Genomic DNA, 14,531 nt, shown 5'->3' with positions numbered 1-14,531 from the left:
GGGAATCGCCGTAGAGCGGAAAATAATAGACACATACCACGTCCTGTACACGAAGAGCCTCACACACAACGCCACTCACAGATCCAACGGCTGAGACTGCCTTCACTACACCCAGCGCCGACTCCACACCCAGCCTATAACAAAACACGCCCACAATGCACCTACAACACCGCCCACTGCAAGCTTCCTCACTGGGCGGGCAGGCGGAAGAGGGCGGAGTTCAAGGTGTTCATCAAACCAAGCTGGTGTGACCCACATGTCCACTAGGGGGCGCTGAACTAGACGTGGCGCTGGTGTCCGGGTAGCGGAGGTGACAGACGTAGTGGGAGGTGGGCGGGTGTGCCGCTCGGGGATACAGTTATTATTAATAACGATCACGTGTGGTGTGTAGTACGGATTCCACAGGATTCTATGGACAGATATTACTGTATTCATCATACTTCAGTAAATTGGAGCTTGCAATTTAAATGTCAGGATTCTGAAAGCGTCTCATTAGTCACGCTAAAGCACACATTTTTCTGCACAACAAAATGCACAAACAGAGCAAAATGCACTTGGTTAATGTCCAAAATGTGGTATACAAGCTTAGTTAGCGCAGTACAAATCAATGGTGTTGCTATAAAAACGTTCCAAAAAGCGCAAATTGATAACGTCGCTCAAATGTGAATGGAACCTTAGGAAACGCAAGGTGGCCATTTACCCAGCTCTTGGCATCAGAAAAGAAGTGTTAAAAGCGTACCGATTTGTAAACGCATTTAGGAACGTCAGCCTTTTGGACATTCAGTCATTTCATTGGCCAGAATATACTTTTTTTTTTTCTGAGCCATGAAATGAATGAACGCTCAACCACTAAATACACTTTTATTGCTGTTTGGATGCGTTCTGTGTTTTTTTCTGCTGAAACGATCCTCTCCCGAGGGCTAGTTCACACCATGAAAACGTCAGCCAGATCCATTCCGGATGCGTTTTTTTTTACCCTTTTTTATGCATCCCGATGCATTTTTTGATGTGTTCCAGGTGCTTTTTTCCTCCATTTTTTCTTCCTCTTCCTGTTTTTTTTTTTACTGTACTGGGGTCTGTGTTGTTGGTGAGTTCGCTCCATTTTTTGGTGCATTTTTTGATGCATTTTACTACTTTCAGCTCCATTCACACAAATGCATGTTTTCATGCTTTATGCAGAAATACAGGACATTTTTTTTAACATGGGTTCCTATAAAACAGGTTCACAGCAATGCATTTTTTGCCTCTGTGTGTTTGGAAATGGTCAGCCCTGGTTCACCCCTATGCATTTTTTAGTGCGTTTTCAGTTTTGCAGAAACGCACTACAGTCCATTTTTAACATGGTTTCCTATGGATGTAGTTCACATCTGTGCATTTTATGGAAAGGGTCAGGGTTTTTAGTCTGGTTTTTGGTTACATAGACTTCAATGGTTTAAAGATGTGTATTGAAAAATGCAAAACGCACCTGCAATATACAAACTGCAACCTGCATAGGTGTGAATCAGGCCTAAGGCCAACTCCTTAAAGTGAGGGAATCCCTTTCATAGTCCATTTCATAGTAAGGTTGAATAAAGACACTAGTCCATCCAGTTCAACCTGAGTGAGTGTCTACCCCTATCCCTGTACATTGCACACTCACATTGGTTCCTACCCTCAAGGAGCCCACAATTCAAAGTCCCCAAATCCTTGTTGTCACCAAGGCTATTGTCCCCATTGGAAAATTTCCAATCTATTCCCGTTCTGCTAACAAACCCAAAATGTGGGATTTTCTTCCACTTAAGACCACTTTTGGTCACCAGGACAAATAGAGAGGTTGTGTCCAGCTTTAACAAAGGGAGCCGCAAAGCAAGCTTAATTTGCTGGGCCGTCTTTTTAGTTAAACCACAAGGCTAGGTTCACATTTCTGCTGGTCGAGTGGCACACGTTTGCTCAGGCACAGCAGCGCATTCATTTGAATGGGTTTCTGTATCTGCCTGAAACAAATCCCAGACCGTTTTTTTTTAAAACGCAGCTGCACAGTACTGCAGGGTGCTGTGGCACCATGCAATTGTGTGCACCTGGAAACGCTTTCTGATGTACAGGTGTGCCATTAAGTATTAATAGCACCCCCTGCACGTCTGCAAAAAAAGAGGGCATTTTGCCTGTGAGTTCCGAATGTCTACAATTATGCATGATGATGCAAACCTAGCCTGTGATTTGTTTAATGTTTTTAATATAAAAGATTAGATATAAAAAAATATATACATATATATATATATATATATATATATAAAATATATATAACAGTGATGGGGGGGGGCACAAGGCAACACCCCTAAATACCAATCTAGTTTATTTACACGAACAGCTTATCTGTGATTGAAGATTTATAAAGTCTAGAAAAGAAATACAAGTTGTCCCAAGTCGTTCGTTTTGTTTTTTTTTCGTTTTTTTTTTTGTAGTGAATAAACTATTAGGTTTATTGAAATAATTGATTGAAACAGTAGGTATGGCGCTGTTCTAAAAAGACATTCCTATACCAGGGATCTGAGTCCTCCAATGACGCCCTCTAACCAGTGACTTGTATATGAACCTATACCAGTGATGCCAAACCTTGGCACCCCAGATGTTTTGTAACTACATTTCCCATGATTCTCATGCACTCTGTAGTGTAGGTGAGCACCATGGGAAATGTAGTTACAAAACATCTGGAGTGCCAAGGTTCACCATAACTGACCTATACCATCTAATGTGCACAATTGAAATAAATAAAGTGCTATATACAGCTAATAGCTAACAATGTACTAATTCATAAAGTGACAAAAAATAAATAAATCGTATTTAAAGTGACTAGTGTTTTAGTGAACAAGTTGATAAGCACAGTCTTTTTGTAAACACAAGTCTTTTTTGCAAAAAGTGACAGGTGCTCTTCAGTCGTGTGTCCTTTTTGCTGGTGCTTCTTATGGTGCCACCTATAGGTATTGTACTCACCCGAAATACTCATCCCTTGAAGGGGTATATCACATTCACAGTGTTTGCCACTGTGCACCAGTTTCCAGAACCTCTCTTTTAGAGACCTGTTTTTTGCTTTTTGCTGTTTTAGGCTGGATTCACACCTATGCAGTTTTTTTTTTGAAAAACAGGAGTGCTTTATTGCAAAAATATCATAACAGAATACAAAACAACATAAGGCATAGGAACAACTCAATCGTACCGACAAGCAATTACAGATTAGTATGGTAGTTCAGAGTGTCATACAATAGAAGAAGGATATTCGAATACCCTTACAATGGGGCCCAGAGCAGATCATCCGTCAATATACGTAACACAGAAGATATACCCAAACCTATAAGCTTAGTCAACCCAGTAGTCATCATTGGAAGGAAAAAAGGGGGGGGGGGCGGGGGAGGGAGGAAGCAACATAGAGGGAACACAGGGGGGGGGGGAAGGGGAAAAAAAAAAAGGGGGGGGGGACCCCCCGAGGGGGACACCTATGCAGTTTTAGTGCTTTTTGCATTTTGCAGATTTGCACTACATAGGAAATGTTAAAAAGCACTAAGGCCCCTTCCACACTACTGTTTCGTTCAGGCCCGCCTGTCAGTTTTTCAGGCGGACCTGAACGGATGCTCCATAGAGGTCTATGGAGCGTCGGATGTCCGCTGACATTCGACCTGCTCCGATCAGAAAAAGTGTGATGGAGGAAAAAGCTGTTTTTCCATCCATCATCGGATCATGTGACGGCGGACACTGCGGTCCGTCGTCACCCGATCTTCCATAGGGGAGAGCGGCGCTGTGACAGGTCCGTCCCTGCGCAGTGTGCAGAGACAGACCTGTAATTTTTCTGCTCAGCGGAGATCGCTCCGGCGATCCCCGCTGAGCAAGCGGATATCCACTGGGCGAATCACCACTGATCCGCCCCATGTGAAAGGACCCTTAAACTGCAAAGGTGTGAATCCAGCCTTAGGTATTCATCAGTGTCACACACATGCAGAGAAAAGATGTTCCCGTAGTATAATACAGTTTTCCAAAAGTTTTATTGAGTTTGTACAGTTGAAAACATACTCACATCCTCTCTGTACATTTAAAACGTTTAGAACCAGGAAGCCGTGACGATTTGCGTTTCGTGGTTCCAAACGCAAATACACATTTTGTCTTATATAAAGGAAAGGTCACCATATAGCCTATTTTCAGTTTTCTAGCCCCAGCAATGAAAAGCTGACAGTGGTTCCCCACACTGTTCAAAACTGTATGAAATTGGACTTTTAGTGATTCTGTTATCTAAAATAAAGAAAATAAATAAATATCTGATTAACCCATTTTTAAATAGTCATTTGTCATATAGTTAATTAGCCTTTCTGACCTAAAGCATGCCTGTTGCCTGGTTTAATTTTGTATTGACATCCAATATTTCACTGTCAGCAGCTAATTTGCAATTAATGTCAAAAATCATCCACTCTAAATGCAGTTTGTCTCAGACTAATCAATCACACTTGTGCCAACAAGTAATTATCATAATTTAAATGTATAAATACATTACCTATATGATATATTGTTGATATGAGCTGTGGCTTTTATTTATATGTATGGGGCATTGAAAAGAAAATAATTATTTGCACAATCAGACATACAATGCTGTGAAAAAGTATTTGCCCCTTTCTGATTTTTTATTTTTTTGAATATTTGTCACAATTAAATGACTCCGATCATTAAACAAATTTTATTATTACACAAAGATAACCCAAGTAAATACAAAATGCAGTTTTTAAATGATGGTTTCATTTATTGACCACTTGCCTACAGATCGATTTCACCCCCTTCCTGCCCAGACCAATTTTCAGCTTTCAGCGCTCTCACACATTGAATGACAACTACTCAGTCATGCAACACTGTACCCAAATGAAATGTGCGTCCTTTTTTTCACACAAATAGAGCTTTCTTTTGGTGGTATTTAATCACTAGTGGGTTTTTTAATTTTTTGTGCTATAAATAAAAAAAAGACTGAAAATTTGGTGAAAAAATTCAGTTTTCTTTGTTTCTGTCATAACATTTTGCAAATTAGTAATATTTCTTCATACATTTTGGCCAAAATTTATAAGGCTACATATCTTTGCTAAAAATAACCCTAATTAGTGTATATTATTTGGTTTTTGTGAAAGTTATATAGTCTATAAGCTGTACTGAAAACCTATCTCAATTCTTGACACACTAAGGCCCCTTTCACACGAGGCGGACTCCGCTTCCATGGAGTCCACCTCTGTCCGCCGGCTCAGCGAGAGATCTCTCTGTTGATCTCCGCTGAGCCGGTGGATGACAGGTCCCTTTCTGCTCACTGAGCTGGGAGTGGCTTGTCCAGCGCCGCTGGTCTCTATGGAGGGATCGGATGAAAACGGACAGCATGTCCGTCTTCATCAGATCTCACCCGATCCGATCCGCCATCGACAGATCCAGGTGTAGGGCCATCCGTCTGGTTTTTGCAGATCGGACCGGGTCGGATGTCAGCAGACATGTCACCGCTGACATTCGTCGCTCCATAGACCAGCATGGAAAACTGACAGGCGGACCTGAACGGTCCGTCAGTGTGAAAGGGGCCTTACAAGCCAGGAAAGTACAAATACCCACAAAATGAGCCCATTTTGGAAAGCAGACACCCCAACGTATAATCTATGAGGCATAATGAGTGTTTTGAATGGTTCATTTTTTTCAAGTTTTTGGAAAATGTGGAAAAAAATAATGAAAACGCATTTTTTTTCCATAAAGTTGTACATTTTTAAGATATTTCTAACATATAGCATGTACATAGCAAAAATTACACCCCAAAATACATTCTGCTACTCCTCCTGAGTACGGCGATACCACATGTGTGAGACTTTTACACAGCCTGGCCACATACAGAGGCCCATCAGTGAAGTAGCACTTTCAGGCGTTCTACAATAGTAATTATCCAGGCAGTAGGCAGGAATATTGTCTATAGTCAGCACAATGATATCGTCTGCACAGCCAAAGCATTTGTCCATAGAAATTGTCCAGGCAGAGACAGCCAGCACAGCCATAATATTGGTCCTGGTACACCGTTACCTTCCTGCACTCATTATTGTACCGATCCCCAGCCAGACTCCATTCCTTTCTCCGCCAGGCATGATGCTAGGCTGTGTGGCTTTCCCTCTGGTGGTGCAGGGCAGCGGGGTTCTCTCTCTGATGGTGTTCTCTCAGCACTGTCCTGTGCCTCTGGAGTCCTGGATGTACTTCCCTGAAAGCTTTCCCTGGGCTCCTGGCTCTCTTTCTCTCTCATTCAGCTAAGCATGCTGTGTGGGCTGCAGTTTCTGTGTTACAGTGGGGCTCACAATCCTCTTCTTTGCTCCTTTTTTTTCTTCCCTGGCCGATGAAGGTGGGGAAGAAACATAGTGCGCCGCTCACTAGTACAGCAGCGCGCGCGAGGAGGAGAGGGAGAGGGAAAATAAGAGCTGCAGTGGCGTCACTAGGGTTGGTGTGACCCGGTGCAGTAAAACATGGTATCACCCCCCCCTCCACCAACTATATTCGCCACTCAGTACAGACCCCTTCCACTAAGTATAGACCCTCTGCATCAGTGCAGACCCCCGACTAAGTATAAACCCCTCCCTCAGTACAGACCCCCCCATCAGTATAGACCCCCCTCAGGACAAACCAACCACCACTCCATTAGTACAGACCTCCCTCAGGAAAAACCACCCCCCTCCATTAGTACAGACCCCCCTAAACAAACCACCCCCTCCATTAGTACAAACCTCCCTCAGGACAAACCACCCCCCTCCATTAGTACAGACCCCCCTAAACAAACCACCCCCTCCATTAGTACAGACCTCCCTCAGGACAAACCACCCCCCTCCATTAGTACAGGCCCCCTAAACAAACCACCCCCTCCATTAGTACAGACCCCCCTCAGGACAAACCACCCCCCTCCATTAGTACAGAACCACCCCCCTCAATTAGTACAGACCCCCCAAAACAAACCACCCCCCTCAATTAGTACAGACCCCCCAAAACAAACCACCCCCCTCCATTAGTACAGACCCCCCATGACAAACCACCCTCCCTCCATTTGTATGATCTCCCAGGACAAACCACCCTCCTCCATTAGTACAGAACCCCCAGGACAAACCACCTGCCTCCATTAGTATAGACCCCCCAGGACAAACCACCCCCCTCTATTAGTACAGACCCCCCAGGACAAACCACCCCCATTAGTATAGACCCCTAGGACAAACCACCCCCCCTCCATTAGTACAAACCCCCCCAGGACAACCCCCCTCCATTAGTATAGACCCCCAGGACAAACCCCCTCCATTAGTATAGACCCCCCCATGACAAACCCCCTCCATTAGTATAGACCCCCCAGGACAAACACCCCTCCATTAGTATAGACCCCCGACAAACCACCCTTCCATTAGTATAGACCCCCGACAAACCACTGCCCCTCCATTAGTATAGACCCCCCCAGGACAAACCCCCCTTCAATAGTATAGCCCCCCAGGACAAACCCCCCCTCCATTAGTATAGATGTCTCCAGGACAAACCCCCCCTTCAATAGTATAGACCCCCAGGACAAACCCTCCCTCCATTAGTATAGACCCCCCCAGGACAAATCCCCCCTTCAATGGTATAGACCCCCCAGGACAAACCCCCCTCCATTAGTATAGACCCCCCCTCCATTAGTATAGACCCCCCAGGACAAATCCCGCCACCATTAGTACAGACCCCCCGCATTAGTATAGACCACCCCTCCATTAGTATAGACCCCCGACAAACCACCCCCCTCCATTAAGCTAATTAAAAAACACCCGGGCGGCAGCTGAAGAGGAGAGCACAGTGTACAGCCGCAAGTCTTTCACCTTGCTGGGGAGCAATTTTGGCCCACTCTTTGCAGAATTGTTTCAATTCAGCCACATTGGAGAGTTTTCTAGCATGAATGGCATGTGTAAGGTCATGATACAGCATCTCAATTGGATTTAAGTAAAGGCTTTGACTAGACCACTCCAAAACCGAAATTTTACTTTGTTTGAACCATTTGGAGGTTGGACTTGCTGCAGTGTTTCGGATCATTGTCCTGCTGCATAACCCAAGTGCGCTTGAGGTCATGAACTGATGGCCAGGCATTCTCCTTTAGGCTCGATTCACATCTATTCATGTTGCTTTTGAGTGCTTCTGCAGTGCTTTTGGAAATGCATTTTTACCGCGATTTGCATTTTGCGTTTTTGTTTTGCTTTTTTTACACTGTATATAGCTGGTTGCTAAGGAAGGGGTCGGAAAGTCGGCTGCAGTGTCCTTAAAAACCGCTGAGTCATCAGCTGTCAGCGGGCTCCCCCGCTGAATGTAAAAAAAAAAGACTTACCGGCTAAAAAAAAAAATTGTGAAAAAAAAACAGTGTGGGGTCCCCCCCAGGTCCATACCAGGCCCTTGGGTCTAATATGGATTTAGAGGGGACTCCCTCATGGCAAAATTTTTAAATAAATGGCGTGGGTTTCCCCAAAATCCATACCAGACCCTTATCCGAGTGAGCGCCTCCCCCTTCTGAACCATACCAGGCTGCATGCCCTCAACAAGGGTGGGTGGGTGCTCTGCTGCATGTTGATGGGGACAAGGGCCTCTTCCAGATAACACTTGCCCGGTGGTTGTCGGGGTCTGCGGGCGGGGGGCTTATCGAAATCTGGAAGCCCCCTTTAACAAGGGGGCCCCCAGATCCTGGCTTCCCCCCATGTGAATGAGTATGGGGTACATTGAACCTCTACCCATTCACAAAAAAAAAAAAGTAGTGTAGTGTGAAAAAATACAGTAGACAGTTTTTGACAAGTCTTTTATTAAAAATATCTTCCTCTTCCCTGCTTCTTCCTCCGGTCTTCCTCCATCTTCTCCTGCATCTTCCTCCTCCGGGCTTCTCCTTCTCCCGATACTTCTTCATCCACTCTTCTTCTTTCTCCAGTCTTCTCTGTCCGGTGTTCTCCTTCCTCTGCCGCTGCCAACCCTCCTCCGATGCTGAGTCCCGCTTCCACCAATGACCCTCCTCCCATGCTGCGTTCCGCTGATCTGTCCGCGCCGATCTGCCCGCCCCATTGTGACATCACAGACCCATCATGCTTCGGGAGGTGACTTCACAAGGGGGAAGAGTCTCTGGGTGACGGTATACGATGGCCACGCCCCCATCGTTAACTAAGACATGCTTGCCATCAGTGCGGACAGATCAGTGGGACGCAGCATCGGAGGAGGGTCGTCAAAAATGCAGTAAAAACACGGTACTTGCATTTTGGATGCGGGTCCTTTGAAGTCTATTACATGCAAAATTACCTTTCCAAAAATGAAGAGGCACAAAAATGCATTGATATGAACATGTTCCATAGTAACCCATGTTAAAAATTTCCCTGCATTTCTGCAAAATGCATCAAAAATGCATTAGTGTGAATTAAGCCTTTCAAATTTTCTGGTAGAGCTCAGAATTCATGGTTCCATCAATTATGGTAAGTCGTCCAGGTCCTGAAGCTGCAAAGCAGCCCCAGACCTTCACGCTACCAACACCATGTCTGACTGTTGGTATGATGTTCTTGTTATGAAATGTTGTATTTGTTTTATGCCAGATGTAATGGGATGCACACCTCCCATAAAGTTAAATTTGTCTCATCAGTCCACAGAATATTTGCCTAAAAGTCTTGGGGATAATCAAGATGTTTTTTTGGTAAATGTGTGAGGAGTCTTTGTGTTCTTTTTGGTCAGCAGTGGCTTTGGCCTTGGAACTCTCCCATGGGTGCCATTTTTGCCCAGTCTCTTTCTTATTGTTGAATCATGAACACCGATCTTACCTGAGGCAAGTGAGGCCTGTATTTCTTTAGATGTTGTTCTGGGTTCTTTTATGACCTCCTGGATGAGGCGTTGTCATGCTCTTGGAGTTATTTTTGTAGGCTCCTGGGATGGTTTACCCCTGTTCCAAGTTATCTCCATTTGGGGATAATGGCTATCCCCGTGGTTCCCTAGAGTTTCAAAGCCTAAGAAATGGCTTTGAAACCCTTCCTAAACCGATACATGTACATTATTTTGTTTCTAATCTGTTCCTGAATTTTTGTAGATTGTAGATGTGTGGCTTTTTGTTATCTGTTAGTGTGCTTCCCTTTGTCAGACAGCTTCTATTTATATAATTTTTTGATTCAACAGGTCTGGCGGTAATCAGGCCTGGGTGTGGCAAGTGAAATTTAACTCAGCTTTCCAAACAAATTGTGGTTAATCACAGTTCATTCATGATTCGGCATGGGAGGGGGCAATTACTTTTTCACAAAGGGCCAGGCACGTTTGAACAGCTTTTCCCTTAATAAATGAAATAATGATTAAAAAATTGCATTTTGGATTTACTTGGGTTATCTTTGTGTAATATTAAAATTCGTCTGATGATCTGAATCATTTAAGTGAGAGAAATATGCAAAAATAAGAAATCAGAAAGTGGGCAAATACTTTTTCACAGCACTGTAGCCATGCTCAGTTATTGATCTTTGTGATGTAACATACTGTGTGGGTGGTCACTTACAGAGCAACTAAAGTCCACTATACTCACCTCTCAACCAATGCAACATCTGCAAGCTCACTCCTAGGCGCCAACTTCCTTGCTCAGTCTTCTTCTGAGTTCAGCATTTTCAATTCAGCCACCATTATTGGAAGGCCCAGAATGACATGACTCCCCCACATGTGCATGCAAGTTAATTTATCCCTTTAGCTAGTCAGTCTTTGTATAGTTTTCAGCTCTTTCCTTTAGCTAGCTGGTCTTAGTAAAGTTTTCAGCTCTTGCCTCCAGTTTTTAGCTAGCCGGTCTTTGTAAAGCTTTCAGCTCTTGCTTCTGGTCTTTAGCTAGCTGGTCTTAGTATAGTTTTCAGCTATTGCCTCCTGTTTTTGGCTAGCCGGTGTTTGTGTCTTTGTATAGCTTTCAGATCTTGCTTCTGGTCTTTAGTTAGCCGGTCTTTGTAAATTTTTTAGCTCTTGTCATTATACGGTGGCTGTTTTAAGTGGAATACCGTTGTTATGGCAGCAGATAGCTGCCAATACCCTGTTATCCTCTTCAATAGCGGACAGTCCTCTTTTAGTTAAATAGGGGCCCCCTCTCCGTCGCGCTCCAGTCGTCTCCGTCGGTAGCAGCGGAGGCGATCGCATCCTTTCCCCTGTGAGGCTGGATGCAGAGTGAAGGAAACATGGCTTGTTTACATTCCTTGTACTAAAGATGGCTTGTTTACATTCCTTGTAATAGGAATAAAAGTAACCCAAAAAGTTTTTTCTAAAAGGACAATGTAAAAATAAAAAATAAACAGTAAAATAAATAAGATTTATTTTTTTAAAAGAGCCCCAGTCCAGCCGAGCTCACGCGTAGAAGCGAACGCATACGTAAGTCGCACCCGCATATGAAAATGGTTTTCAAACCACACACGTGAGGTATCACCACAATTCTTAGAGTGTGAGCAATAATTCTAGCACTAGATCTCCTCTATAACTCAAAACTGGTAACCTGTAGAAAATGTTAAACAATGCTTATGGAGATTTTCAAAGGTCAAAGTTTGTCGCCATTCCACAAGCGGACACAGTTTTGAAATGTGACATGTTCGGTATAAATTTACTCGGCATAACATTATCTTTTACAATATAAAAAAAAATTGGGCTAACTTTACTGCTGTCTTATTTTTTTATTCAAATTAGTGTATTTTTTCCCCAAAAATTGTGCTTGTAAGGCCGCGTACACACGGGCGGACTGTCTGATGGACTTGGTCCGCTGAAACGTGTTTCAGCGGACAATCCGCTCGTGTGTGGGCTTCAGCTGACTTTTTCAGCGGACAGTCTGGCGGACTAAGTCTTTCGGAATTTCCGTAATATTGTCCGTCCAAACTTGGTTTCAGCGGACAGTCCGCTCGTGAGTAGGCTAGTTCGACGGACTAAGTATGGCGCATGCTCAGAAAGGATTTACACGGCCGAAGGTTGCATTGCAGTGTATTGGACGTCGTATTTCTAGTCCCGTCGTACGTGCCGTACACGTCATCGCGCAAGCTTTCAGCGGACTGTCTGTTCGTCGTGTGTGGTCAAGTCCGTTCATTCAAAAGTAGGACGGACTGTCTGTCGGATTGTCTGACGGACTTAGATGGACGGATAGTCCGCCCGTGTGTACGCGGCCTAAGACCGCTGCGTAAATATGGTGGGACATAAGGTATTAAAACGACCGCCATTTTCTTCTCTAGGGTGTCTGAAGAAAAATATATAATGTTTGGGGGTTCTAAGTAATTTTCTAGCAAAAAAAAAAAAACTTTAGCTGGTTTTTGTATAGTTTACAGTTCTTGCCTTTAGCTAGCTGGTCTTTGCATAGTTTTCAGCTCTTGCCTTTAGCTAGATGGTCTTTGTATAGTTTTCAGCTCTTGCCTCCGGTCTTTAGCTAGTTGGTCTTGGTTAGTTTTTTAGCTCTTGCCTTTAGTTAGATGGTCTTTGTATAGTTTTCAGCTCTTACCTCTAGCTAGCTGGTCTTAGTATCGCTTTCAGCTCTTGCCTTTAGCTAGCTGGTCTTATGCAGGCCATACATGGTCGAATTTCAAACAAATTTTCCTTTCAAAATCAGAAAGTTTTTTTTTTTTGTGATCCAATGGTGCCACCATTGATTTTCGAAATTCGGCCAACCAAGCCTTCAATTTCACCTCATGTTGCTACAGAAAATAATTTTTGTGGCTGGGAATCTTCTTTTCTCTCTGTAAATTTTCTTTTCTTATTAAATTTTTCGCATGATTCTCCCATCATTGATTAGAAAATCGTTTGTTTTTCAAAAAATTCCCAACATGTCCGATTCCTCAAATTTGATGTCTGCACGAAAATTGGCTGTTGCTGCAGCCCACTAATGGTGCGAAATTCGTACGAAAATTCTTAGATACAATTTTTGAAAGCTAGCTGGTCTTAGTATAGTTTTCAGTTCTTGCCTCTGGTCTTTAGCTAGTTGGTCTTTGTATAGTTTTCAGCTCTTGCCTCTGGTCAATATCTAGCCAGTCTTTGTACAGATTTCAACTCTTGCCTCCGGTCTTTAGCTAGCTTGTCTTTGTATAGTTTTCAGCTCTTGCCTGGTCTTTTTATTTTTTTCGACTCTTGACTCTGGCTTTTAGCTAGCTGGTCTCTGGTCTTTGCATGACTTTCAGCTCTTGCCTCCAGGATCCAAATTGAACACACTCTGGATCGCTTATGTTTTTGTTTTTCATGTGACTTGTAGTTACATTTGGTCTACTTTAAAGGGGTCGTAAACCCTTACAAATCACTTTGACCTACAGGTAAGCCTAGATTAAGGCTTACCTGTAGGTCCAAGAAATATCTCCTAAACCTATACGGTTTAGGAGATATTTGCCTGAAGACAGGCACCGCGCAGGCGCACTGAGCGCGGCATTTCCAACAACGGAGCTGCCGCGTGTGTCGGCTCCCAGGCGCATGCGCGGGAGTGACGTCATCGCGGCTCCGCCGAATGACAGCGGCGGAGCTGCGAGACCCCACCGAAAAGATGAATGCGCTGGACTACAGGGGACAGCGGTGACATCGCTGGCTCCTGTGTCAGGTAAGTGACACATAATGGGCTACTATGCGATGCATAGTAGTCCATTATGCTTTGCCTTTGCAGGGAATGAAAGAGGAAGTAAACCCATCAGGGTTTACTTCCTCTTTAAGGTTTAAGGGTTATTTACCACTTTTGTATTGACTGATTTGCCTTTGTTACTTTATTTCCTTTCAAAGATAATCTCTCTTTATACTTTACAAATAAGCCCTCTGTCAGAAACCATGAATCAGACTGAGACAGAAGTATAGTTAAATCACACTTGTTTATTATTAATAATAATAATAATAATAATAATAAAAAGGTAAACAGAGTAAACATAGTCAAAACATAGCCAGAGTTTAGGAACCGGAACGGATAGTCAGATAAGTCAAAACGTCAGGGAGCCAGAGATGAGCGTAGTAGAACAGCAAGCAGGATCTGGAGCCAGAAGGAATGTCAGCCAAGCAAGTCTTTAACAGGAACACAGGAGAGCGTCTCTAGAGATGTGAAGGCAGAGATCATCTGGGCTGGAAGGCTTAAGTAGACAGGACTGACAAGCAGGATATCATCAACAGGTGAGTCACTGTGGAGAGAAAGGAGCTGGCAATTAAAAGACAGCTGAGAGGCCAGCTTTGAGAAGGAAGGGCTGGGGACATCTCTGACACCCTCTAGTGGTCACATACATACTCCAGTAAGGATAAGGGCTCAGGAAAGTGCGCCCCTAGCAAATTTTTATTTGTGTAATTCATCCCAGAACCAACGTATGCTGGGATTGTTAGCTGAACTACACATGCATAGCTCAGTGTACATTCCAAAGAAGTTTGCCAGCGGGAAGATAAGAAGTCTTTATTGTAGAAAAGACATACTATGTCTCTTGTTCAATAAAAAGCTTTTCTAGTAAAAAAAATAATAATTCAGATTTAGCCCCTCTTTATAAATATGCTGCACTCAAAAGTGAAAATTTAAGCCTAAGGCCGCGTACACACGCGGGGACTGTTCG

At 43.7% G+C, this 14,531-nt stretch overlaps 1 protein-coding gene across 1 annotated transcript in view; it reads right to left on the bottom strand.

Moving 5' to 3' along the window:
- Positions 1–165, bottom strand: part of STK17A (serine/threonine kinase 17a) — a 47,333-nt gene extending 47,168 nt beyond the window's left edge. Inside the window, exon 1 of the mRNA XM_077491694.1 lies at positions 38–165. The gene's annotated coding sequence lies outside the window, so the exon portion shown is untranslated. The remainder of the gene's footprint in view (positions 1–37) is intronic.
- Between the last annotated feature and the right edge of the window lie 14,366 nt (positions 166–14,531).

The sequence above is a fragment of the Lithobates pipiens genome, unplaced genomic scaffold (assembly GCF_037356315.1).
Source record: "Lithobates pipiens isolate NorthernLeopardFrog02 unplaced genomic scaffold, aLitPip1_a1.2 Scaffold_19, whole genome shotgun sequence".
Taxonomy (NCBI): domain Eukaryota; kingdom Metazoa; phylum Chordata; class Amphibia; order Anura; family Ranidae; genus Lithobates; species Lithobates pipiens.
This window is presented reverse-complemented; position numbering and strand designations above follow the sequence as displayed.